The sequence below is a fragment of the Sminthopsis crassicaudata genome, chromosome 1 (assembly GCF_048593235.1).
Source record: "Sminthopsis crassicaudata isolate SCR6 chromosome 1, ASM4859323v1, whole genome shotgun sequence".
NCBI classification, from domain to species: domain Eukaryota; kingdom Metazoa; phylum Chordata; class Mammalia; order Dasyuromorphia; family Dasyuridae; genus Sminthopsis; species Sminthopsis crassicaudata.
In genome coordinates this window covers 148,211,508-148,239,482 of record NC_133617.1, presented here as the reverse complement: position 1 = coordinate 148,239,482, position 27,975 = coordinate 148,211,508, and the positions used below count along the sequence as shown (strand labels likewise).

The 27,975-nt window shown below is 34.5% G+C and overlaps 1 long non-coding RNA gene across 1 annotated transcript in view; it reads right to left on the bottom strand.

Annotated features, from left to right (window-relative positions):
• Positions 1 to 31: 31 nt before the first annotated feature.
• Positions 32 to 27,975, bottom strand: part of LOC141543767 (uncharacterized) — a 41,241-nt gene continuing 13,297 nt past the window's right edge. The window contains exons 2-4 of the long non-coding RNA XR_012482516.1: positions 13,320 to 13,470; positions 4,470 to 4,578; positions 32 to 1,708 (exon numbers count right to left, since the gene is read on the bottom strand). This is a non-coding gene — a long non-coding RNA (uncharacterized LOC141543767). The remainder of the gene's footprint in view (positions 1,709 to 4,469; positions 4,579 to 13,319; positions 13,471 to 27,975) is intronic.

Sequence of the window (27,975 nt, the reverse complement as noted above, 5' to 3'; positions counted from 1 at the left end):
AAAAACAGTTTCTGCCTTCAAAGAGGACACCATCTAGCAGGGGAGGCAGAATGCAAACCTTTATACAAAGCAAGCTACATATAAGATAAATAGGAAATAATTAATAGAGGGAAAGGAATTAGAATTAAGAGGGGTTGGGAAAGGCTTCCAGTAGGAAGTATTTTATTGAGATTTAAAGAAAGCCAGAGAGATCAATAGTGAGAGTGGGAAAAGGACAGCACTCCCAACCACAAGGCACAGCAAGAGATGAGAGATGGAGAGTCTTATTAGTGGAACAGCCAGAAGCCAGTGTTACTGTATCAAAGGTTACATTTTAGGGAGTAAGATATAAGAAGACTGGAAAGGTAGAAAGGAGCTAAGTTATGAAGGGCTTTGAATACCAAACTGAGCATTTTGTATTTGCTCCTGGAGGCTAGAAGAAGCCAATGGCATTTATTGAATAGAGACAACATGGTAATGATTCTTTAATATCATTTCCACTTTTTTGTGATGTGAAACCATTTAATAGTACCAAAGACTTTGATGATAAGATTGATGGAAGAATATGGATAAGAATCACATAGTCTAACAAAAATAGAATAGTTTGCAATGGTGACATCACAGATCCATCAAAATATTAAATCTATGATTAACAGTATCACTGGCAAGAATAATAAATTATTCAAAATCCTTAACACGATCTGTATTTTATTCATTTGCATCAGGATCTTATGAGTTTATTTTTGATTCTTATTTTTATTTCTTTTAAATTGTTTTTATCATATCTCCATATATTTGCTTTATACCTCTAAGATAAAATCCTATGCTAAGTACAACATGCTAGAACTAAAAAACACCAGGCAGAAACAATATCTAATTTACTATAAATAATATCTTCTTACTGATAATGGCTACTAAAGGCACAAATAAATGTAACCACCAGGAGGAATCTAAGCTGATGAGGTTCTACCTATTTGATCCCAGGCACTATTATAATGAACCATATTACACAAGAAAGCCTAATCAAGTTTTCCTTATATGGGTTAGTACCTGCAATTTTCATAGTTCTTTTTTATTTTATGCTTTTGTTAAAATAGTCAGGAAGAATAGGTAACAGAATAAACTAGGAAGAGGATCACAGCTATGTATTTCCTTTACAATAACAAGATTAGATTCTTACAGAGCCCAATCTCAACTTAATTAACACTGTACATTCCAATCTTTCTAATATTCCTAAGGCATATTTCATATTAGCCTGTCATTAAGTTAATATCATATTATTTAATATCATTACCTAATGATCAGATCATAAAACAGCAGGAGCACTAAGCAAACTTCAAAGCATATAACCCCAAGGGCTATATTCTCCCACTTTTGTCCTCTTGCAATGTTTCATGTTGGCCTGATGATGACCCTGGCTTCTCAAAAACTATGTCGGCAGTATAGACGTTCTTGAAGGTTCTATTGAGCTAGAGAGAATTTGGGGATGGGCTTGTTGACAGGAATATATATTTTTCCCTCAACCCAGTCTAGATAATTCATAGGTGCTCATCAATAGGTTGGCTAGTTCTCAAACATGCAACCCTCAAAGATCAGTTATCAAATCATATAGATGATAGTCTTGTGGAAGGAGTATCCATCTTGGCAATATTATTCATAGATCTTTGAAGTTTTGAAGAAGAATCTCATGAGTATATAAACTGAGGTCACCATTTCCATCACTTCTCACCTAGAAAACAAAAGTTGTAGTTAGAAGTATAAAGGCTAGATGTATTTTTTGTTGTTCTTTCATTTTAGTTGTATACAACTCTTCATGATCCCATGAGGAGTTTTCTTGGTGAAGACTAATATGATATTACTATTTCTTTTTCCAGCTCATTTTACAGTATACCGCTAGTAAATATTTATGATCACCTTTGAACTTAGGTCTTAGTCTTCCTGACTCCAGATCCACTATTCTCTAACCACTGCACTACCTCATTGCCCAGTGACACACCAGGCACTAGAAAGAGATGTGGGGTGGCAAATGACTGCCACCATTGGGGAAAATGTGATAGCAAAAATCACTCTATGCAATGATAATAATAATAATAATAACAGCTAATATTTATATAGCACATATTTATTTGTTCAATTCTTACAACAATATTCTGAGGTGCTATTATCCCCATTTTGCAGAAAAGGAAACTAAATCTCAGAGGTTAAGCGCTATATATGCATGATCACATATAGCAGACAGTATGAGCCTGAAGCAGGATTTGAACCTGGCCTTGACACTGACAAGTAGAAGTTGTATTTTCTTCTAAGGGCTGATATCTCAGATGTCAGAGATTCTGTCCAAAAATCAACCCTATTCATCATTACTGATTCATATAAGAATGGATGATAATAACCTTAATAATTCTGTAAACACTCTGAAAGTTCAAGGGCCTCATAGTGCTATTGATGATTTTTACCTCATTCTCTTTAAAACTTGGGATCTGAAGCAAGCATAAGGTGAACATTTGTTCAGAAGTACACAAATGGCATTGAAAAATGGGATTTAATTTTTACATCAAGGATTAAGACTTGAAAATGATGACTTCCTTAGTGTAATAAATGATCTAATAGTGTACTGGGGCGGGGGAGGAGGGAAGGAGGTTGGCCCACTCCTGGAAGTATCTGCACACAACCTGTTTAATGTTTAAAGGCCTGCTACAGAAAGTGTATGATAACCCAGAATGGAGGGACACAGCTCTCTATTTATGGGCAAGTATTAGTATTCTTTGAATATTTCCTATTTGTTTACTGTATACCCAAGAAAAGCCTTCTAATTGACTGCTAAGCTGGAACCGAGGCAGTAACCAGTAAATGATCTCTCACCTGACAGTTTGAGAGTAGAGGAGAAAGAATGTAAATCTCAGAGGAGATCAGTTCTTATACCACCTGATTGCATGTGGCTTCAAAGCTACAAAATGCTTATTAGGCAAGCTCTCAGAGGTCAGAAGAAGTGACACAAGGACACTTTCAAAGTCTCTCTGAAGAACTTTGGAACTGATTGTGAGACATGCAAGACAATGACATAAAAGTGCCAGCTTGGCATGTCCATATCAAAGAAGATTCTGTGCTCTGAGGAAATCATATTTACAATAGCTCAAAAGAAATGTGAAATGTGCAAATTTAGAGACATATCCATTCCAAATGGACATATGGAATATTTGTGCCTGACCTGTGGTAGAGCCTTTTGAACTTACATGGTCTGATTAGGACAGTTGGATGTACTGTATCTTGACTCCAACAGAGTAATGTCATGTTGGTCCTTTTAAGAACAATGGACAATCACAACCACTTACCTATGTTGCATTCTTTTGTCCCTGTTATGTCTATTTTCTATTATCCTTAGGTAAAGGAGAATTAGAACATAGAAGATGCCTGGTATATCATAGTAGCTAATGTTATTAGCTATTATTATGATTTAAGGTTCACAAAACACTTTTACTAATATTATCTTACTTGTCTCTACCACAACTCTGGGAAATAGTTGCTTATAATACTACTTTATTATGCAGATGAGGAAAAATGAAGCAAAGAGATTAAGTGACTTGCCAAGATTACAGAGTTACTAATTATCTGAGGCCAGAGATGAATTCAGGTCTTCCTGACTCCAGATTCCCATTTGTATCTCCTTATTGCCTCTAGCAGATGCTAATTAATGTTTCTTGACTGATTAAGGACTGCCTATATATCTTATGAGACCTGGAAGATAGCTGGACATAATCAGAGGCTAGTCAGATACCATTTGGCTTATCAGCAAGAGTGTATCTTTAAATATCAGTTCTCCACTTCTCCAGGATGAATCTAAGTTTCCTGAAGCAATGGAAGTTTATATTTATATATGTGTATATATATATATATATATATATATATATATATATGTATATATATATATATTTATATTTATATATTTTTATATATTTGGCACCTAGCACTGAAGCTTGCTTACAGCATATACTTAACAGATAACATTAAATTGAAGAGAATGGAAATCAGGAAAGTTAAAAGTTTGCAGCAAAGGCAACAAATATCTCAATTGACTATGAATCATTCTTATCAAATTTTCAGATGATATAAAACTAGGAAGGATTGCTAATATATTAGATGTCAGTCAGGAGCCTAGAAGACCTGGATGTCTTAGGACAAATGTCAACATGAGTAATTAATATTCTACATATGTAGTTAGAAAGCAAAGATAATCTTGCTTCAATAAATGACAAAGATAAAGGATGAAGGCACTTCTAAGTTATTTTAAGTAAAAGAAGTATGGAGCAAAATGTGTGATGGGAAAAGATTGACAAATAAAAAGTGATAAAATCATGAGACCAATTAAAAAAGGAAACAGGTCAAGTGGAGGAAAAAAAGAACAGGGGTTGGGGGGGGTGGAGAGAAAAAAAAGAAGAGAAACCAGGGAACAGTATAGAAATGCAAACATTAAAGAGTTAAAAAGGAATTACCAGAAAGCCAGCAATAAATCTCTCTATTCCTTGTCATCTGTTAGCTCAAATGCTGCCTCCGGATAAACTGATTTGATGGCTTCTAAAAAGTGAGTAGAGGTAAACTCATCTAACATGAGAAAAGAAAACAAAGATTGAGACATAAACCTTTAAAAAAATTTTATTTACTCTTTTTAGAAATTAAGTTCATCCCTGCCATGTATGATTTCTGAAATTAGTAATAACATTATATAATCACATAGTTCTTCAGACATCTAATAAATTTCTTTTCACTAATCTTTACAAAAGATGTACAGACATGTATTTACTAAACTAAGCATTATTCTATAAAGTATTTTTAGTTGTTTAACAGAGTACTATTAAAGTTGAAAGACAAAAATTGTTTTTTCTTTATGGGTACTTACTAAAATAATGAATTTTTAATTTTTTTTTTAATTTTAAATGTAAATAAAATTAAATAAATAAATGAAAATAAATTAAATAAATAAAAATTAAATTGTAAATTTTTAAAATTACAAATTATAATTTAAAAAAAACACTATTACTTGTTTCATCAATTCCAATTACATCTATCTTTTTTTCTTTAACATTCATCTTTTTAAAATTTTGAGTGGCAAATTCTCTCCTTCCCTCTAATCTCCTCTGCCCCTTAAGAAAGCAAGCAATATGGGGCAGCTAAGTGATGTAGTGGAGAGAGCACTAGACCTGAAGTCAGGAGAACCTGAGTCTAAATATGACTTCAGACACTTAGCACTTCCTAGCTGTATGACCCTGGGCAAGTCACTTACCCCAACAGCAACACAAAAAAGAAAAAAAAGCAAGCAATATGATATTGACTATACCTATAATGTCATGTAAAATGTTTACATATTAGCCATAAATTTTTAAACAGGAATTATATTTGTTATTAACTTTTGAAGAATTAATTTCTAATCTTTAAACTAAGGAAGTTTATTTTAAGAATTAAAACTAAATCATACTTCTTACAACTAATTCATTCAATTTCCTACCTCAAGTTTTCATTCTTTTAAATTTTTTACAAGTTATATTGTTGATTTATCTTTTAAACCATAGTAATTTCCTCCTCTAAAAAATACCCTCTCCATTAAACTTTACCTTGCAACAAATAAAAAATATTTAAACAAAGCCAAATAATATAACCATTGTGTCTAACACTATATACAAGATTTCAAATTTGTAGTTCCCATCCCCCAGAGAAGGAAACTTGAATTTAATGATGTTTTAAAAGAAAAAAAAAATGAAATTTTAAAAATCAGTGAAATCTTATGAACTTGGGGTCTCTTGGTGGAGCAGTGGATAGAGCATCAACCCTGAAGTCAGGAGGATTTGATCTCAGACACTTAACACTTCCCAGCTATGTGACTCTGGGCAAATCACTTAACCCCAATTGGGAGGGAGGAAGGAAGGGAGGAAGGGAGGAAGGGAGGGAGGAAGGGAAAGAGGGAGGAAAAAAAAGAAATCTTGTGGACTTTATTTTTAGAAAAAAATATTATCCTCACAAATATCCCTTTTAAAATGTAACAAAAACAAAGGAATAATACTGAAGCTTGATCAAACTAGGATTCTTTGGAAATCTTCAGGGTTTTCAAGGTGCTACAGGATGATAATGATTCACTAGCTTGGTCTTATTTTTTTTTTTCTTTGAGTATTTGAGTATCATTTGTATAATAGCATAATTACCATTTTCACCTTTTCCTACACAGTTTTGCTTTTTAAAATCACATAATTTAGCTCTACCTCACTCTTTCTTTTGGACTACTCAATTACTATTGACAGTCTTAGCAATGTGGTTTACATTTCCATGTATAAAACATAAACAGTTTGTCCATATTAAGTTCTTTGAAATCAGTCTTTGATGTTAGCTCTTATATTGTAAATTTTCAATTGAGTTCCAAAATCCTAAAACTCTTATAGTTCACTGAAAGTCCATTTAAAATTTTTTTTCAATACTACTTAATTTTGCTGGATATAATATTTTTGGTCACAATTCCAATTCTTTTGATTGTTGATATATAATTCCAGGACCAGAACCTGTGACCTTTTATTGTAGTGGGTGGTAAGTCTTGTGTTACTCTAATTATAGTTCCAACACATTTGAATTGTTTTTGTTGCTTGTAAAAAAAATTTTTGATCTAGGGGTTTCAAAATTTATCAATCATGTTCTTATATGTATTCTTTGTAGGATTTCTTTCAGGTAACGATCAGTGGATTTTCTCTATTTCTAGTTTTCCTTCTTGTTCTAATTCAGGCTTCAGGGCAATTTCCTTTATTTCTTGTATTATTATATTGAGGTTCCTTTTTTAATCATAGCTTTCAGGTCATTCAATTATTTTTATGTTTTCTCTTCTTAATGTTTTCCAGATCTGTTGTTTTTCTCATAAGATGTCATGTATTCTCTTCTATTTCTTCATTTTTATATTTTGTTTTATTATTTCTTGGTCTCATAACTTTTCTGGTTTCTCCTTGCCAAATTCTAATTATCAAAGAGCCAATTTTTTTAAAACTCAGGATCTCCTTTGCTAGTTGGTTAATCGTTTCATTTTTTTTTTTGTTTGTTTTTGTTTTTCTTGGTTTAAAAAAAATTTTTTTTTGTTTTTTCCTTAATCTATTTCATTTGATTTTTAAAGTCTTTTTTAAGTTCTTCTATAAATTATTTTTGGAAAAATAATAACCATTTAACATTACTCTTTAGAGAAAAAGAAGCTGTTTTTTACTTCTAGTTCTTCCTCTGAAAATGGTCTTTGGTCTTCCCTACTTCCATAATAATTTTTTATGGTTGGGTTATTTCTTCTTTGCCTGGTATTTTTTAAAATAAAAAGTTGTTAATGTAATCACCTCTAATTATGGGGGAATGGGAAGATGGTACTTCCGGTTTCAGGTCTTCAGTTCTTCCAAACCAAGAATTCCACCCTCCTCTAAATTACTGCAGCCAGTAGTTCCCCCTGTCCCACTGCTTCTACACTCACCTGGCATGTGCTTGTTTGTTGTCAGCAGAGGTTGCCTCAGTTTTCCTCCTCTCAAACCCTAGATTCACCACACTGTCAGGGAATTGAAAGTTCCTATGATTGAGGCTGAGGCTACCTTTGAACCCAGCTAGCCCCAGGGGTCCCTGCTTCATATTTCAGTAGAGCCAGCATGAAGATATTTACACTTCACACTGGCCAAATCTCAGTCCTGGGATCCTTTCTCTGGTTGTCCCAGGAGTATCTCTGTTCTGATGGAGTCTTATTTGTTTTTCACTAGTCTATATTTGCCCTGAGGCACAATTTTGTTTTGTTTGTGAGGAACACTGAAGAGTTTGGAATTTTCTGACTTACTCCATTATCTTCCCAGGATCTTCCCAAAGAAGAATTCTTGATGGAAAGGAGGATCCTTAAATTGCTCCTATTTGCAAATGGCATTGTACTGTTCATTAAGTCCCAAAAGACTACGGAGTTTCCAAAATTAGATCTATAATCACTCAAAAGAATTTGACCTGACTATCCAGATTGTTAGAAATGAGACAAGAGAAAGTTCCAGGTACAGGAGACAGCCAGAGAAGAGAAACAATGTCCAGAGATAGAGTGTACTGAGAAAGGAAAGTAGGAAGGTCAGGGTCACTGGATTGTAAAATATGTAAGAAGCAAAATATTAAAAGACTGGAAAGATAGGAGAAAATTTCTAAGAGGTGAGAGCCAGCCATTGGAATTGATTGAATGAGAAGTGACATGGTCATACTTATGCCTTAAGAAGACCTTTAACATTGAAGTGGAAGATGGGGTGGAGTGGGGAGACTTAAGGCAGTGAAACCAACTAAGTCCAAGTGTGAGGCGATGAGAGCTTGCACCATAGTAGTGACAGTGACAACAGAAGAATCCTGATACTTTCTCAGGAGGTTGGTAGATGGAAGAATATCATACTGAGGAAAAGACAGATTGCTGTATACCTGGAGCTAATGTAACATTCTCTCAGGGACTGTACCACAACTGTATATTTGGCATTAGCAGATTGAGACCTCAGAGGGTCAACTACTACTCTAAGTTCAAATAGGTTCCTATGGACTCCTCTGGGTCTGCACTCCTAAAACTACAGTATAAAGTAATCCTACTAATGAAGTCTCTGTCATAATATAAAATATGTCTCTTCTCTTTCATACACAATTCAACACATAAAGCAAAATATACATATGAGGGAAATACTGGAGATATTCACCTAGAGAGCACAATTTAATTTAATTTTATAAGCTTTTATTAACCATCTATTATAAAATCAATCAGAGACAGCTATCAGTAGATAGAACACCAGAACTGAAGTCAGGAAGATCTGAATTCAAATGTGAATTCAAATACTTATCCAATCACTTCCCTCAATTTGTCTCAGTTCCTCTTTTATTAAAATGGGGACACATTGGAGAAGAAAATGACAAACTGCTCTAGTATTTTTGCCACAAATTTGCCACAAAAATGATCCATAGAGTCAAACTCTGACATGACAAGACATGACTGAACAACTAAACAATTATATCAGACAATAGGTTAGATATTGATATCAAAACCAAATAGTCTTTGATTTTAAGAAACTTACAAGCTACTGACTGGAACACAAGTGGTCAAGTCAATTCATGACTCAGACACTACAGAGCCAAGGATGTCCACTGGTGATTTCAACCTGCATTACTCAGAGCTAGGTATGGGGTCTTCTCAATAGCTGTGAGCCCCAGGGGCTGATCTCTGCTGCTATCTTCTGGCTTTTTTCACTATGATGAAGCTTCTTCACTAAATTATTGTTGCTGTCTGCTGCCATCTGCTGATATTCTACAGTAATATGTCTTCACACAAAGGGTGGGAGGTCTGACAGCTCTTTAGCTTATAATTAAGGGCCTATCTTACCTCTTTTGAGACTCAGTCTCTTTACCCACTCATCTAGCTAGAAAAGCCCTTGGCCCTTTTAACTAGACCTTATGAAATCCTCCACATTTCTCAGAAAGATAAACTTCTTTTCAATTCCTTATCATTCCAATTGATATCAATTATGTGAATTTTTTCTCTGTTGTTTGCTTGCTTTTTTTTTTTTCTTTCTGATTTTTTTTTCCTTTTTGATTTTTCTGGGGCAGCATGATAAATGTGGAAATATATAAAGAAGAATTGTACATATTTAACATATTGGATTACTTGCTGTCTAGGGGAGAGGTTGGGGGGGCAGGAAAAAAATTGGAACATAAGGTTTTGCAAGGGTAAATATTGAAAACTATCTGCATATATTTTGAAAATAAAAGTCTATTTGGGGGCAGCTAGGTGGCTCAATGGATAGAGCACCAGCCTTGAATTCAGGAGGACCCCAGTTCAAATCTGATCTCAGACACTTAACACTTCTTAGCTATGTGACCCTAGGCAAGTCACTTAAGAAAAAAAAAAGAAAAGAAAAGAAAAGAAAAAAGCTATTATTTAAAATAAATAAATTGATTAATTAAAAAAACTGATCTGGAAAACAGAATGAAAAGTAATATTTAAGAATCACTAGACAGACAAAAGAAAGAAGAAAAAAAAGAACTTGCATATCATAGTTCAAGAAATCATGAAAGAAAACTGCCCAGATCTTTTATAATCAGGACAAAGTAAAAAATAAAAATAGTAATCTATTGAATATCTCCTGAAAGAAATCCCAACATGAAAAATCCAAGGATTTTCCAAACTCAGCATTTCCATGACAAATTAAAAAAAAAATACTGCAGGTTACTCAAAAGAGAGTTTAAATACTAAGGAACTGCAATCAGAATTATGTGCATTTAACAGCTAAGCCCATACAGAAACAAACAGCATGGGATACAATACTCCAAAGGCAAAAAAATAAATACTGGGCAAAAATGGGCATCTTTAGTGAAGAGAAATGGATCTTTAATGAAATATAAACATTTCTGATGAAAACTGAGTAAAAACTTTTAAATAAATAATATAATCACTAGAATAAAGAGAAACAAAAAGATAAATAAGAGGAACTGGAAAATACTTAATAAGGATGAAATGTGCATTTTAATAGGAGAGCAATACAAACACCTTCGAAATATTATGATTTCAACAAGGTCATACTGAGAGTCAAATAAGATGGATTGTCCAGAAGTGATTTTTTTAATGTTTTAATCATCTTAAAAGAAGAAAGGATAAGAAAGAGGAAGGAAGGGTAGGAAGAATAGACTAGAGTTGAAAAGGGGGAAAATAAGTGAACATTATCTCACATTACGAGAAAACACAAAATTTGAATTCCTTTGACTCTACTTGAAAAATCTGATTTGCAATGAAAAAAATAAATAAATAAAACCCCCAAACCAACAATTTTCCACTTCTTTCTACTCCTATCATACCAATGTTGGTCTATGCAAATCATTATAAGAGCAAGACCTTTACAATCTTACACCTTATTCCTCAAACATATACTCTTTTGATCCCATTAACAGTGGCTTCCTGGTATTCTTCTAATAAGGCACTTCATCTCAGCTCTGATTATTTTCCCGCTCCCCAAACTGGCATGCATTTGCATTCTCATTCGAATTCATATTCACATTCTCTCCCAGTGTCTGTCTATGTCTCTGTCTCTGCCTCTCTGTTTCTGTCTCCCCTCAGAAACATTAATTGGGTAACAACTTGTTTGCTTTCTTCAATTGTAAAATGGGGATAACAATAGAACCAATTTCTCAGGATTGTTCAAAATAATTCAAAAGCTCAAATGAAATAATATTTGTAAAGAATTTAGCACAGTGCTTTATACATAGTAAATGCTATATAAATGCTAGCTTTATTATTGTTATTATTTCCATAAGTTCTACTTCTCTCTCTCTCTTTTTTAGAAGTCTGGTTTTTATTCAGCATTCAGGATCAGAAGTGATTTCCCTTTCGTATCAAAGCATAAAGAAGCAATATAAGAAAAGATGGTGATTCTACTAGCAGCCTAGCTATAACCCCCCTACCCCCAATTTCCAGCCAGGGAGCTAGGTGGGGGAGAGAGAGGAGAAAGAGAGAGAGAGAGAGAGAGAGAGAGAGAGAGAGAGAGAGAGAGAGAGAGAGAGAGAGAGAGAGAGAGAGAGAGAGAGAGAGAGAGAGAGAGAGAGAGAGGAGAGAGAGAGAGAGAGAGGAGAGAGAGAGAGAGGAGAGAGAGGAGAGAGAGGAGAGAGAGGAGAGAGAGGAGAGAGAGAGAGAGAGAGGAGAGAGAGGAGAGAGAGGAGAGAGAGGAGAGAGAGGAGAGAGAGGAGAGAGAGGAGAGAGAGAGAGAGAGAGGAGAGAGAGGAGAGAGAGGAGAGAGAGGAGAGAGAGGAGAGAGAGGAGAGAGAGGAGAGAGAGGAGAGAGAGGAGAGAGAGGAGAGAGAGGAGAGAGAGGAGAGAGAGGAGAGAGAGGAGAGAGAGGAGAGAGAGGAGAGAGAGGAGAGAGAGGAGAGGAGAGAGAGGAGAGAGAGGGAGAGAGGGGAGAGGGGAGAGGGGAGAGGGGAGAGGGGGAGAGGGGAGAGGGGAGAGGGGAGAGGGGAGAGGGAGAGGGAGAGGGGAGAGGGAGAGGGGAGAGGGGAGAGGGGAAGAGGGGAGAGGGGGAGAGGGGAGAGGGGAGAGGGGGAGAGGGAGAGGGAGAGGGGAGAGGGGAGAGGAGAGAGAGAGGAGAGGAGAGGAGAGGGATGAGGGGAGAGGGAGAGGGAGGAGAGGAGAGGAGAGGAGGAGAGGAGAGGAGAGGAGAGGAGAGAGAGAGAGAGAGAGAGAGAGAGAGAGAGAGAGAGAGAGAGAGGAGAGAGAGAGAGAGAGAGAGAGAGAGAGAGGGAGAGGGAGAGGGGAGAGGGAGAGGGAGAGGAGAGGGGAGAGGGGAGAGGGGAGAGGGGAGAGGGGAGAGGGGAGAGGAGGAGGAGGGGAGAGGAGAGGAGGGAGAGGACGAGAGGAGAGGAGAGGAGAGGAGGAGGAGAGGAGAGGACGAGGAGAGGACGAGGACGAGGAGAGGAGAGAGAGAGAGAGGAGAGAGGGAGAGAGAGAGAGAGAGAGAGAGAGAGAGAGGGGGGAGAGAGGAGAGGGGAGAGGGGAGAGGGGAGAGGGGAGGGGAGAGAGGAGGAGAGAAAGAGAGAGAGAAGAGAGAGAGAGAGATCTTTTTTTGTTGTTTGCTTGCATTTTTTTTCTTTCTCATATTTTTCCTTTTTGATCTGATTTTTCTTGTGCAGCATGATAATTGTGGAAATATGTATAGAAGAACTGCACATGTTTAACATATATTGGATTACTTGCTGTCTAAGGGAGGGGTGAGGGAAAAGGAGGGAGAAAATTTTAGAACACAAGGTTTTGCAAGGATGAATGTTGTAGACTATCTTTGTATATATTTTGAAAATAAAAACTATTATTAAAATTTTTTTAAATTTAAAAAATTAGAATGGGGAAAAGGGAAGCTAACAAGTATGTAAAATATATCAATCAAACAAAATCAAAGGATGGAAAAAAACGAAGAAAACATAAATTACCTCATGGAAAAACAATTATTCTCTGCTGAATAACTCCAGCAGAGATAACTTAAGAATTATTGGGTTACCTGAAAACCACAAACAAACAAACAAACAAAAAGGTCAGGATAGTATCTTTCAAGTAATTATCAAGAAAAATTGCCCTGATATTCTAGAACCAAAGGGTAAAATAGTAATTAAAATCATCTACCTACTCACACATGCAAAATTTTTTCTAACATCTCTTTTTGTAGTGGCAAGGAATTGAAAAATAAGCGGATGTCCATCAATTGGGGAATGGCTGAATATGTTTTGGTATACAAATGCAATGGAATATAATTGTTCTGTCAGAAATGATGAGCTGGCTGATTTTTGAAATATCTGGAAAGACTTACATGAACTGATGTTGAGTGAAGTAAGCAGAACCTGGAGAACATCGTTCATAGTAACAGCAAGATTATGTGATGATCAACTATTATAGACTTAGCTCTTCTCAGCATTATAGTGATCCAAGACAATTCCAATAGACTTGGGATGGAAAATATCCTATCAGAGAGAGAATTTTGGAGACTGAATGCAGATCAAAACATACTATTTTCACTCTTTTTTGGTTTACTTTTTCTGTTTTGTGTTTTTTTTCTCTTTTGTTCCAATTTTTCTTTCACAACAAAACAAATATGTATAATTTATATCAGATTCCTTACTGTCTTTGGGGAGATGGAAGGTAAGAGATGGAGTGAGAAAAAACCTGGAACTCAAAATCTTATAAAAATGAATGATTAAAACTAAGTTTACATATAATTAGAAAAACAAAATACTATTGAGAAATTTTTTTAAAAAAATACCCACCACTAAAGAAGATCCAATTCACTTCCAGTTGATCAATGATGGACAGAAATAACTACACCCAGAGAAGGAACACTGGGAAGCGAATGTAAATTGTTAGCACTACTGTCTATCTACCCAGGTTACTTATACCTTCGGAAGCTAATAATTAATGTGCAACAAGAAAATGGGATTTACACACATATATTGTATCTAGGTTATATTGTAACACATGTAAAATGTATGGGATTGCCTGTCATCGGGGGGAGGGAGTGGAGGGAGGGAGGGGATAATTTGGAAAAATGAATAAAAAAATAAAAATAAAATAAAATTTGTATCCATCCAAATAAAAAAAAAATAAAATAAAATAAAAAATAAAAATACCCACCACTCACCTCCCAAAAGAGAGCCTAAAATGAAAACTTCAATGAAAATATGTTTACATGATTGCACATGTATAAACTATATCAGATTAGTTGCTTTCTTAGAGGAGGGAATAGAAAAGATAAAAAGAAAAAAATGGCAACTCAAAATTTTACAGAAAATGAATGTTGAAAAGTATCTTTACATGTACTTCAAAAAAATACTATTTACAAAAAAAGACTATACCCAATTTTACTAGATGTTGTTATTGTTCATCCTTCATTTTTTGAAGAGAACTAATCATGTCATAATGTGATGTCCTGGTTTGCCCATGAATTGCATTTAAGTGAGGTACAAGTTGCACAAAATCATCAGCTTTACTATCTCTCCCAGAGTTATCAAAGTCCAGTGGAAGAATAAAAAATCCAGATGTCTGACAATGGCCAGGTATGCAGTAGATTAACTTGGTATCTTTCTACTTGATTAAGCTCTAAACACTCCTCAGAGTCTGCTTCAAAAACCTCCGGGGAAATTGGAGCAAATTGTTCTCATCTACCCATTCCACCTGGAGAAGTCTTTACATGCTTGGGATAGATATTTCCTAATCCAGTGACAGGTTTAAGATTTATTCATTACCCTCAACCTTGTTTAGACTGACCTTGTCATTTTAGGCAAGCCACTTCACATCTACTATTACAATATATAAGGACTAGCAACTTTGGTGTGAAGGCATGTGGAGCCCTTTTCAGGGTTGCTAATCCATCTTTGGTGTGCACCTATCACCCAACTCTCACCTGTGGTTCCATGAAACTGCAGTGTGGAAGCAGTAGTCACATTTCAGACTTCAGTAAGGTTAAATGTCAATTGACTTCGATGTTCTCATACTCTAAGACTCTTAAGGATCTCAAATAACACAATAAACAGATATTGCTGACAGATTTTTTTTTCAGGCCGGTACATTCCTAATGATCTCCAATACATCCACAAGTCATGATGGAAAGTGTCAGCAGTGATGCTGAGATCTTGCCAGTCTTGACTTCTTCTGACAAATGTAGCTAAACTTGCAATAACCTCTCCCTTGTTATCAGAGAACAGTTAAGGGAGAGGTTAAATTTAGAACTCAAAGTGTTATAAAAAATGAATGTCAAAAGTTGTACATGTAATTAGATAAGATAAAATAATATTAAAATAAGTTCTGCCCTCACCCCTTTTTAAAAACCTCTTTGGGACCTAATAGTGCTATTGATAGATCAAAGAGTATGCAGTTTTATAGCTCTTTGCACATATTTAACTACTATTTTTGTTATGCCATTTGAGTAAATATCTTTCTAAGATTTAATTTACTTTACCAGCTTATGCTAATGGTGGCTACTTTAGTATTAAAGTACAGAGTAGTAGCACACTCCCTTGGGAGAATTAATATGAGCTCAAATGCAAGTTGGGGGAGTGATCCCCGAAGGGATGCTTTATAATAGGATAGAAAATTTGATGGTATCATAAATATGCATGCAATTATGCATTGGTTATAATAATATATTAAGGGATTGGGATGATAAAATGTCAGTAGATCAGACAATAGTAATAGATGACATTCATATAATGTTTAACATTTTAATAAACACCTAAAATACATTATCTGATTCTGATTCTTGCAACCTTGTGAAGAAGACTACAAATATTATTCACATTTTATGGATGAGGAAATTGAAACTTAAAAAGCTTATGCTACTAGCCTAATTTTGTGACAAACTGATTAGTGTCACTGGTGACATGCCTGACTCCAACAATTATGCTCTTTCCATTCTATCATGGCTAGTGGAATTATTCAAAGAAACATTTCTAAATGAGGTGACTTTTGAGTTGTAATTTAGAGATGTCTGAGTGCAAAGGCAAATCACAGAAAAATCTGGGAGATGGGATAACTAGAAAGTCTGTTAGGAAGAAGGAAAAATTAGCTTAAATGCCAATAAGGACAAATAGATAAGATAGGACTTGCTGATGGAAAGCTTTGAAGACTGTGGGAATAGTTAATATCAAGGTAAGCTCCAAAGAAGCTAAAAGCCCCAGGGAAAATCCTCCCCCACCTTCACAATTTTTATACAGGTGAAATCAGTTTGAAGCAGTCTTCAAAGACAGCCATAACACATTCAGTTAAAGAAATGCATGTGAAAGTAGGGAAAGGCAGATGAACCTGTCTTGTTTTAGTGAAAGGAAATAGCTAACTCTAGATGGACATACATAGTTCAGTTGAATGCCCTAGCATTTTTTGTTGACACTGACTGGATCACCTTTTTCCCCAGAAAAAGTCTCTGCCTCTTTTAAGTTCTGGCCCAGACTATACTGATTGACAGAGGTTTCTGACACATTTTTTCTTCTGGTATTTTAATGATAAAAATGGGCCAGGGGTAGGAAAGGCAATTGGAGTCACAGAACCACTGAATTTCAACATTGGAAGGGAGGTCAGAATCATATTTTTGAGCTGGAAAAAACCTTCAAGATCATTTAATTTAACCTTCTCAGTTTACAAATAAGAAAGCTGAGGTCTAGATAGATAAAATGTCTTCCCAAAGACCATACAAGTTTAGAGGTAAGAGGCAGGATTTGAATCTAGATCCTCTGAGTTCAAGTCTTATATTCTCTCTACTCTACTATTTTCCTTTAAATGGGAAGTAATTCCTCATCTATATAATGAGCTAGAGAAGAAAATGACCAACCACTCCAGAAAATACCAAATGGGATCATGAAGAGTTGGATACAACTCAACAACAATTTTTCTTCAAGTCAAGCACCCAAGGTTATACTTATTCAATGAGGATCATAACAGAACCTACTTCCCAGGATTGCTGTAAATATCAGTGTGATACACCTCTCAGAATGACTAAGATAACAGGAAAAGACAATGATGAATGTTGGAGGGGATGTGGAAAAACTGGGACACTGATACATTGTTAGTAGAATTGTGAATGTATCCTGCCATTCTGGAGAGCGATTTGGAATTATGCTCAAAAAGTTATCAAACTGTGCATACCCTTTGATCCAGCAGTGTTACTACTGGGCTTATATCCCAGAGATCTTAAAGGAGGGAAAGGGACCTGTATGTGCAAGAATGTTCGTGGAATCCTTTTTGTAGTGGCAAGAAACTGGAAACTGAGTGAATGCACATCAGTTGGGGAATGGCTGAATAAATTATGGTATATGCATATTATTGAATATTATTGTTCTATAAGAAATGACCAACAGAATGATTTCAGAAAGGCCTGGAGTGACTTACATGAACTGATGTTGAGTGAAATGAGCAGGACCAGGAGATCATTATACACTGCAACAAGATTATATGATGATCAGTTCTGGTGGAGTGACTCTTTCCAACAGTGAGATGACTGAGGCCATTTGCAATGATATTGTGATGAAGAGAGCCATCTATACCCAGAGAGAAGATTGTGAGAACTAAGTGTGGATCACAACATAGCATTTTTGCTTTGTTGTTGTTTACTTGCATTTTATTTTCTTTCTTATTTTTTCCTTTTGATCTGATTTTTCTTGTGTAGCAAGATAATTGTACAAAGATGTATAAACATATATTGGGTTTAATACATATTTTAAAATGCTTAACATATATTGGATTACTTGCTATCTAGTGGAGGAGGTGGGGAAAAGGAGGGGAAAATTTGGAGCACAAGGTTTTGCAAGGGTCAATGTTGAAAAATTATCCATGCATATGTCTTGAAAATAAAAAGCTTTAATTAAAAGAAAGAAAAGGCTTTAATTAAAAAAAAAGAATCAGTGGGATAATATTTGTAAAACATTTAGCATAACATTTGGAACAAGGTAGGTACTTAATTAATACTTATTTCCTTGTTTCTTCTTTCTTTCAAAAAATTATTTTATAACATGTTCTCTCATCAAACTGGTACCATGGCTTTTTGATCACCAAGGATTTAGGCATATATGCTAACTCAATGAGAAAATGCTGAAAAATAAAATAGCAACTACCTCTAAATCCCATAGTTATTAGGAATCATGTGAAGGTCCTTTGAGGTGTAGCCAGAGTTTTCTCTGGAATGGATATATGGTTTTTGAAATTTAATAAAGTTTTGTTTTTATTTTCAAAGCATAAGCATAGTTTTCAACATTCACCCTTGCAAAAGCTTGTGTTCCAATTTTTTTTCTCCCTCCCTTTCTCCCTACCTCCTCTCCTGGATAGCAAGCAATTCAATATGTTAAACATGTGCAATTCTTCTGTACATATTTCCACATTTATAATGCTGTACAAGAAAAATCAATGGATATGATTTTTTGATGATGAAATAGGCTGCCTACAGGTCTTTATCCCTCTACATACTATCACCTTGATACCACGTCCATAGTGAACATTCAGAGATTATTTAGAAATGATAATCAAAGGTTAGTTACCTCTTTTCTTTATAAGTGACTTTGGTACTTGGGGAATAATTCTATACTGCACAAGAACTTACAGGGAAAGGCAGGGTTTTCAACCTTATACACAATTATAAATTAGGTAGAATTTGTTTTCAATATTTTATTAACTCCTTTCATCTATTTCTTTTCCCATTCAACTACCAACTTATCTCCCAGGTTCTTATTGCTCAATAAGCACAGGAGTTGCTTTTAGAAATAGGGACTTGATCTAAGGAATATTTGCAAACTCTTTTCTTGGCAGTTAAGTTCCTCCATTCTGGCCCCAAATTACTTTGCTTTTTAAAAATGTTTTGTTCCTGCCTTTTGATTTTACATTAGATTTATGTGTATATATACTGATTCCTGGTCCCACACTCAGTAGTAATAAAGATTTTTTTAAACTATTTCTATAAAACCGACACATTATGTCTGATAGCATCTGTAACATTTTATACCCATAGTGACCCACTTAAGAAAGGACAGAAGGGAATTTTCTTATCTTTTCTTCTTGTTCATCACAATTAAGAAGAGTTCAATTTTGATGGGTTTTTTGGTTGTTATTGTTCTTTCCATTTATATTGTTGCAATTTTAGATATTGTACCACAAGTTGTACATACCTTTATGTCTTCCTTTGCTTCTCTCAATTAATCATATTCAAGATTTCTTATTGTACCTTACACCCTTTACAGTAACATAACATAATTAGTCATTTTCCATTGGAGAAGTACCAACTTTGTTGCCATTTCTTAAGGGCAACTAGAAGGAATGATAGATAAAACACTGGACTTTGGAGTCAGGAAGACCTTACATTTGCTAATTGTGTGACTCTTGGCAAATCACTTAACCTCTGGTTCTGTTTCTGGAACTGTTAAAAAAAAAATGGGGATAATATCAGCACCTAACTCCCAGAGCTGTTGTAAGAATCAGATTAGATAATATTAGAAAAGCACTTAGCACAATGTCTGGCATTGTACTATATAGTAGAAACTTAATAAATGCTTATTTCCTTCTTTCCTTCTACCAGAAAAAAATACATCTACCAATATATAATATGTACATATTATATACACAATATAACATATAAAAATACATATAAAATATATATAATACATATTACATATACAAATACATAAATGTCTTAGTATATAGAATCTTTCTTTTTTCTTTTTTAAATTTTTTTTTCATTTTCAAAATATATGCAAAGATTTCAATAGTCACTCTTGAAAAACCTTGGGTTCTAATTTTTTCCATTCCCCCACCCCCTCCTCTAGATAGCAAGTAATCCAATATATGTTAAACATGTGCAACATATTTCCACAATTATCATGCTGCACAAGAAAAATCAAATCAAAAAGTAAAGAAGAAAACAAAAAGTAAGCAAACAACAAAAAAGGTGAAAATACTATGTTATGATCCACACTCAGTTCCCATAGTCCTCTCTCTGAGAGGGTGTAGATGGCTCTCTTTATCCCAATATCATTGGATATGGCCTTAATCATCTCACTGTTGGAAAGAGTCACATCTATCAGAATTGATCATCTTGTTATTGCCATGTACAATGATCTCCTGGTTCTGTTCATTTCACTTAACACCTGTAAAGGGCCTGAATTCTGAAAAAGCATACTTGAATCAAGGACAGCAGAATACTTAAAGTGAAGCATCTGCTCAATGTGATTGATTCTCTAGTTAAGCACAAACTTAGAGTAATATGGTAATGTAATGGCAACAGTTGGCCCATCCTCAGTGTACTGTAGCGATGTAATCATACTGAGGTATTTAAGGGAGTCTCACACACAGAAGACTCTCTTAGCTTTAGACATAGAGAAACTTCAGACTCAAGATTCCAGACTAGATCTTTTTTTTTTAAATACTTTTTTATTTACAAGATATACACATGGGTAATTTTTCAGCTTTGACAATTGCAAAACCTTTTGTTATAATTTTTCCCCTCCTTCCTCCCACCCCTTTCCCCAGACGGCAGGTTGACCAATACATGTTAAATATGTTAAAGTATAAGTTAAATACAATATATGTATACATGTCCAAACATTTATTTTGTTGTACAAAAAGAATCGGACTTTGAAACTGTACAATTAACCTGGGAAGGAAATCCAAAATGTAAGCAGACAAAAATAGAGAGATTGGGGATTTTATGTAGTGGTTCATATTAATTTCCCAGAGTTCTTTCGCTGGGTGTAGCTGGTTCAGTTCATTACTGCTCTATTGGAACTGATTTGGTTCATCTCATTGTTGAAAATGGCCACATCCATCAGGATTGATCATCATATAGTATCATTACTGAAGTATATAATGATCTCCTGGTCCTGCTCATTTCACTCAGCATCAGTTCATGTAAATCTCTCCAGGCCTTTCTGAAATCATCCTGCTGGTCATTTCTTACAGAACAATAATATTCCATAACATTCATATACCACAATTTATTCAGCCATTCTCCAATTGATGAGCATCCACATAGTTTCCAATTTCTGGCCACTACAAAGAGGGCTGCCACAAACATTCTTGCACATACAGGTCATTCTCCAGAATGGTCCAGACTCCATCTTTGACCATTCATGTGGTAGCTCTTCTGCCTCCTTCACTTTTCCACCTAAAGACCAAATCTCGTCCTGGGATCCTACAGAGAGCTAGCCTGGACATTACATGTTAACACTCAAACATGGGGCACACGAATCACAAGAAGCAGCAGTATTCAAGAGCTGTTTGTGAGTAACATCCCCCCAGAGTTCCTTTGGTAACCTGCAGGAAAGGAAAGGGAGAAGAGACCCAGTAAGACTTTTTTGTCAGAATAATTAAATAGGCCAGTACATCAAAGGGCTGAGCCAGGAGACTGATGAGAGACTAAAATGCCTGTTCTGACTATAGTACTCTTCTCTTTTTGAAAGTTTGCCTCCATGATATCTCACAAGATCAACACCTATTATAGTACTTCACTCTACAACCATCCAGAAGTGATACTGCTGCTTGTATTCCTCAGTGTGCAGAATGAGATACCAGCAAATGTACAAGCTTACTGAGCACATTGTGGGAGGAAAATATCCGTAAAACAAAAAACAGGGAATTGTTAAGGACCATGCATAGGTGAAGGGGCAGATCAATTCTCCGAGAGTCTCCACAGCTGTGGATCATAGCATCTGAAGGAGTTGCAAAGCAGTCTTTACTGACACAGATCTGAGTTAGACCTGCAGCCGCTGGCAGGTGGCTCCCATATCACAACAAGTATCAGTCCATGTAAGTCTTTCCAGGCCTCTCTAAAATCATCCTGCTGATCATTTCTTATAGAACAATAATATTCTATAAAATTCATATGTCATAACTTATTCAGCCATTCTCCAACTTATGGGCATCCATTCAGTTTCCAGTTTCTTGACACTACAAAAAGGGCCACCACAAACAGTTTTGCATATGTGGGTCCCCTTCCCTCCTTTAAGATCTCTTTGGGATACAAGCCCAGTAGTAACACTGCTCAATCAAAGGGTATGCACAGTTTGATAACTTTTTGAGCATAGCTCCAAATTGCTCTCTGGAATGGCTGTATCCGTTCATAATTCCATCAACAATATATCCGTGTCCCAGTTTTCCCACGTCTCCTTCAACATTTATTATTATCTTTTCCTGTCATCTTAGCCAATCTGAGAGGTGTGTAGTGGTACCTCAGTATTCTTAATCTACATTTCTCTGATCAATAGTGATTTAGAACATTTTTTCATATAGCTAGAAATGGTTTCAATTTCTTCTATTGAAAATTGTCTCAACACTCATTTTTATAAAATTTTGAGTTCCAAATGTTTTTCTTCTTCCCTCTTCCCAGGACAGCAAACAATCTAATATAGGTTATACATGTTCAATCATTTTAAACATATTTCCATATTAATTATGTATTAAAGAAAAATCAGAGCAAAAGGGAAAAAATCACAAGAAAGAAAAAGCAAACAAAAAATTAAAACTAAAGGTGAAAATACTATGCTTTGATCTGCATTCATGCTCTGTAGTGCTCACTCTGGATGCAGGTATCATTTTCTATCCCATCTATTGGAATTATCTTGAATCACTGGATTATTGACAAGAGTTTGTCTATCATAATTGATCATCCCATAATCTTATTATTGTATAAAATGTTCTCCAGGTTCTGATCACTCACCATCGATTCATATAATTCTTTCCAGACTTTTCTAAAATCAACCTATTGATCATATACTATATAACAATAATATTTCATAATATTCATATACCATAACCTAGTCAGTCATCCCCCAATTGATGGACATTCACACAATTTCCAATTCCTTGCCATCACAAAAAGAGCTGCTATAAACATTTTTATAGAAGTGGGTCCTTTCCCTCTTTTAAGATCTCTTTGGAATACAGACCTAGCAGTTTCATTGCTGTATCAAAGGGTACGCACAGTTCTATTACACTTTAGGCATATTCCAAATTGCCCTCCAGAATGACTGGATCAACTTACAATTCCACCAACAATGCATTAGTGTTCCAGTTCCCCTACCCCCCAACCTCACCAAGACCTATCATTATCTTTCTTATTATCTTAGTCAACATGATAGATGTAAGGTGGTACCTCAGAGTTGTTTTAATTTGCATTTCTCTAATTAATGGTGATTTAGAGCATTTTTTCATATTACTATAGATAGCTTTAATTTTTCCTCTGAAAATTGACTGTTCATATCCTTTGACCATTTTTCAATTGGGGAATTTCTTGTATTCTTATACATTTGACGTAGTTTTCTATATATTTTATAAATGAGGCCTGTCCCAAAAAGAGGATTATGGGAACTGAGTGAGAATCACAACATAGTATTTTCACTTTTTTTTTTGTTGTTGTTTGCTGCATTTTGTTTTCTTTCTTATTTTTTTCCTTTCTGATCAGATTTTCTTGTGCAGCATGACAATTGTGGAAATATGTATAGAAGAACTGCACATGTTTAACATGTATTGAATTACTTGACATTTAGGGGAGAAGGTAGAGGAAAGGGAGAGAAAAAATTGCAACACAAGATTTTACAAAGGTAAACGTTGAAAATTATTTATGCTTATGTTTTAAAAATAAAAGGCTTTAATTTTTAAAATTGTTTATATCATTGGACCACTTATCTGTTATGGAATGGCCCTTGCTAATATATATATTTTTGTTACTTTCTTAAACTAGACATGTTTGATATAAAGTTGTTGGGATTTTTTTCCAATTGACAATTTCTACATTGATTTTATTCAAGCAAAAGTTTTTCATGTAAATGAATTATTCATTGTATCCTTGGTGTTCTAAATGAAGAATTCTATTCCTTTATGCCTCAAAGGCAATCAAACTGTGGATACCCTTTGATCCAGTAATATCAATACCGGCTCTGATTTAAAAGAAATTTTTAAAAGGAGGTGGGAAAAATCTATTTGTACAAAAATATTTATAGCAGCTCTTTTTGTGGTGTCAAAGAATTGGAAACTGAGGGGAATGATCATCAATTTGGGAATGGCTAAACAAGTTATGATATGTGACTATAATGAAAAATTATAATAACAAGCAGGACAATTAAAAAAAACCTGTAAAGACTTACATGAACTGATACAAATTGAATTAATTGCTCATGGGTAGACTGAGCCAATATAAGAAAAATGACAATTCTACCTGAACTAATCTATTTATTCAGTGCTATACAAACCAAACTATCAAAAAAATTTTATAGAGCTAGAAAAAATAGTAACAAAATTCATTTTGAAGAACAAAAGCTCAAGAATATCAAAAGAATCAATAAAAAATACAAAAGAATGTGGTGTAATCATACCAGATCTCAAATTGTATTATAAATTGGTAATTATCAAAAACACTAATACTGGCTAAGAAATAGAATGATGGATCAGTAGAACAGATTAGGAACAAATTACATTATAGTTAATGCCCATTCATCATAATCTAGTATATAATAAACCCAGAGACAAAGGTTTTGAAACAAACATCTCATTTGACAAAAATGACAAAATCTCATTTTGTTGGGAAAACTGGAAAACAATATAGCAGAAACTAGGTATAGACCAATATCTCACACTGTATACAAAAACAAGGTCAAATTGGACATACAGTTTATACATATAAAAAATGATATCATAAGCAAATTAAGAAAACATGGAATATCTTATCTATCAGATTTATGGAATAAGGGAAGAATTTAGGATCAAAGAAGATATAGAGAGCATTATAAAATGTAAAATAGATAATTTTGATCATATGAAACTAAAAAGTTTTTGAACAGACAAAATCCAATGTAACCAAAATTATAAGAAAAGCAGAAAACTGGTGGGGGGTGGGGAGGTGGGAATGGGAAGGATTTGCAACAATCTTTGATAAAAACCTCACTTCTCAGGAAAGGGACCTGTATGTATAAGAATGTTTGTGGCAGCCCTCTTTGTAGTGGCCAGAAACTGGAAACTGAATGGATGCCCATCAATTGAAGAATGGCTGAATAAATTGTGGCATATGAATATTATGGAATATTATTGTTCTGTAAGAAATGACCAGCAGGATGATTTCAGAAAGGCCTGGAGAGACTTACATGAACTGATGTTGAGTGAAAGGAGCAGGACCAGGAGACCATTATATACTTCAACAACAATACCATATGATTATTAATCTGATGGATGAGGCCCTCTCCAACAATGAGATGAACCAAATCAGTTCCAATAGAGCAGTAATGAACTGAACCAGCTACACGCAGCGAAAGAACTCTGGGAGATGGCTATGAACCACTACATAGAATTCTCAATCCCTCTATTTTTGTCTGCCTACATTTTTTACTTCCTTCACAGGCTAATTGTACACTGTTTCAAAGCCCGATTCTTTTTGTACAGCAAAATAACTGTTTGGACATGTTTAAGTGTATTGTATTTAACTTATACTTTAACATATTTAACATGTATTGATCAACCTGCCATCTGGGGGAAGGGGTGGGAGGAAGGAGGGGAAAAGTTGAAACAAAAGTTTTGCAATTGTCAATGCTGGAAAATTACCTATGCATAAAATTTTTGTAAAAAAAAATTAAAAACCCCTCACTTCTCAAACATATGAAGAACTGAACTATAAGAGTGGATAATATAATAAAAAATAAAAATGTTGGATATGCAGGGGGATGTAGGAAACTGGGACATTAATGCATTGTTGGTAGAGCTGTGAACTAATCCTATCATTCTAGAAAGCAATTTGGAACTATACCTAAATGGCTATAAACTATACATACTTTTTGATCCAACAATACCACTATTAGGACTATATCCCAAAGACATCCTCCAAAAAGGAGGAAAAACTTATTTAAACAAAAATATTTATAGCAGCTCTTTTTGTGATGACAAAGAATTAGAATCACAAGGATATACATCAATTGGGGAATGGCTAATCAAGCTATAGATAAATGATTTAATGAAATAATATTGTTATAAAAAATGATGAGTAGGATGATTTCAGAAAAACCTGGAAAGATTTACATAAACTGACACAAAGGAAGTGAATAAAATAGAACATTATACATAGTAATAGCAATGCTGTTTGATGAAAAACTGTGATGATGAAGCATACTATCCATCTCCAGAAAATAAGCTTATATTGATTGAATACAGACTGAAACATACTATTTTTTTACTTCTTTTTTTCATTTTTTTCTTTTATTCAAGTCATTATTCAACATGACTAATATGGAAATGTTTTACATAATTGCACATGTAATCAATATCTGATTGCTTACTGTGTAAGGAAGATAAAGAAGAGGGAAATAAAGAACTTGTACTCAAAACTTGAAATAAAAATGTTAAAAAAAAAAAACCTAGAAAAAGTATGCTTTCAGGGATATAATTTTTCTTTTGGAGACTGATTCAGTTTCATCCTTCAAGTTATAATATTTGTCTCATCATTATCATTCTCTCACACACAGTTATTAAAGTGAAGGTATAATTTGTCATTTGACTCATTCATTATTCAAGATGTCATTGTGACATCTTTGTGTCTATATCTTTTGGTTGTATTCTTTATGTTTATATTTAATTTATATATAAATACATATATGCTTATATATATCTTATATTTAGTATTGGTACCCTTTTGGATGTAGTTATAATTTATCTATGTTCTAATACATGGTCTATTATTATAAAGTTTGGAGATGGGTGGGGTTTAAGTGACTTGTCCAGGGTCACACTGCTAGTAAGTGTTTTGGGGATAGTTTTGAACTCAGTTCCTCCTGATTCCAGGACTAGTGCTCTATCCACTGTGCTATGTAGTGGCCCCAAAACATATATTCTTTAATAATTCCATTCAGAAGATTACTTAAGTTATTTTAATCCAACTCTTTTCAAATTTGTTTAGTTCTATAATTTCTCTTTTAATAAAAAAAAAGTTAATTTATCTAGGTCTGAGAAATAAACACTGAAATGCCCTAAAATTATTTAAAATTTTTGTAATGAAGTTATCTTTTCCTGAATTTAGATGCATATACCTTTAGCTCTGATATTATTTAATTGCTTATTATACCTTTAAGCAAAATGTAGTTTTCCTGCTTCTCTCTCATGATGTTTTCTCTCACAGCAATATTGTGACTCTTGCTTTAAAAAAAAAAATCAACTGATGTCTAGTAACTTGTGCTCTAGTCTTTAATTTTTATTCTGTATGTGCCTACAGTAAATTGTTGGGTTTAGTTTTCTCATACATTCTGCCATTGGTTAATTTTATTGGATTGCTCAATCAATTCACATTTAAGGTTATGATTGTTTTACATAGCTTTTATTCTGTTTATTTCTTTTGTACTATTATTTATTTCTACACTTTGTGCCTGCAATTAATTTTACTTGCATTACTTTGATGCTACTCTATTCCCACTGGCTCTTTTCCTTACTCCTGTTTACCTGCTCTATCCCAAGTTTATTTAATTTACTTAAAATTTTAATGTATTTGTTTAATTCTGGACTGGCCAATTAATCTAGTATGACCATATGAGAAATGCCACTGATACAATTGCAAGAAACTGGAGAGCCAACTTCCAGAAAATTTGTGATGATCTATCACATCTTTGAGAGCCTTTAAATTGGTACCACTTTGTGGACTGTGTAACAGGTCTGATCCTCTATAATTATCTGTGGTTATAAAACTGAAATTGGGGGGATATTAAAAATTCACTAGCCAATCAAAACTTCATTTCTCTTCCTGAGGCTTTTTTCCTGATGTTATCTAATGAAAGAAGAGAAGCTTTGGGCCTTATTCACCTAAGGCCAATGTGTAGCCATAAACATGGATCTGAGTTCTTTTTATCTCAGCATTTATTCTTTCATTATGAATGAAGATGGAAATGTCCATGATCTTGTTTGAGAGGTTAGAAGAATGAGCCACCCAAATTTCACAAGTCCATGAGTTAAGTCCATGACAGTTTTCACGTTAG